At 33.3% G+C, this 1,123-nt stretch overlaps 1 long non-coding RNA gene across 1 annotated transcript; it reads right to left on the bottom strand.

Moving 5' to 3' along the window:
* Positions 1–892: 892 nt before the first annotated feature.
* LOC107600051 (uncharacterized) lies at positions 893–1,123 on the bottom strand. Its single transcript, XR_001610726.1, has 2 exons — positions 1,092–1,123; positions 893–985 (listed from the first exon to the last, which is right to left on the bottom strand). It is a non-coding gene; the product is annotated as an uncharacterized lncRNA (long non-coding RNA).

Here is a 1,123-nt window from a genome sequence, read left to right as displayed (position 1 = left end):
AATTGACACTTAAGACTGGTTTTGTGGTCCAGGGTCACATATAAATAACAGGGAGTGTTCTTGTCGTCAACTAAATTAGGCATGTAAATGGTCATTAACATGACGAGAATTAAATCTTAATTAATACAGTTGACGAAATGACGAGGGAAAACAGCGTACGATATTAAAATACACAGGCAGCTGAATCACTCTGTTAACAGGTTAGTTAACGCACCCAAACGCAACCTATATGAGATTAATCAGAAATATTACAACTTGTATCAGCGAATATGAGGTGAATGCAAACATTGTAACATTGCAACATTGTATTTTAATAGTTTACTGATTACAATGTTATTGCAGGAGTTTAGGTTTCTACATGGACAGTTTTGGTTTTGTTATAATTATGCTGATAATGCTGCTTATATATTTTATATGCTTATATAATGTTTGAATATTTGGTTTAATTTTTCTTCTCAACTAAAATGCTGTTTTACGCAACGAAAATGAATGGCATTTTAGTAAAACTGTCTAAAAGTAATGCAATATTGACATTGTCAAAAGGCGAAAACTATGACTAAAACAAAACCCTCTGCAAAATGTTAATAAAACAAAATTTAAGCAGATTCCTTACACTTTTGGAAAAATGGACTAAAAATATTGATGACTAATCTTGTTCATAAGAGCATATAGAAAGTTTTGTTCAATAAACTGCTCAGTAGCATAAGATCACCCCCTCTTTCAATACCTGCCACTGACTAAAACAAGTAGTAAATTGTGGTTTTGCCGGGCTTTGATGTGTCCTTTTCCAACTTCCTGTTAAAATAGGAAATGTGTCAAAACAGGAAAAAGGGTTTGAACAGATTTTGCATAATTATTTATGAAGAACCCAACACATGCAACATTAAAATTCATAGAAAATTGTTCCAGCTTTAATATGAGATCATGTTTTGTTACAAAAGTGCAATTGTCCTTCATTTCCATTTGGCATATTTCAGGCATCTTGCTGGAATAGAGGGACAAAACAAAATGGCAAGTTGTTAAACTGTCTCAATTTGACCTCAGTGAAAATCTGTTTTGAGAACTGTGGGAGGAAATGTGAAGATGCTTACTAGTAATGCACGTCCTCTGGTCTCAATGGGCA

The sequence above is a fragment of the Sinocyclocheilus grahami genome, unplaced genomic scaffold (genome assembly GCF_001515645.1).
Source record: "Sinocyclocheilus grahami isolate Dianchi unplaced genomic scaffold, SAMN03320097.WGS_v1.1 scaffold276.1, whole genome shotgun sequence".
In the NCBI taxonomy this organism is placed as follows: Eukaryota; Metazoa; Chordata; class Actinopteri; order Cypriniformes; family Cyprinidae; genus Sinocyclocheilus; species Sinocyclocheilus grahami.
This window is presented reverse-complemented; position numbering and strand designations above follow the sequence as displayed.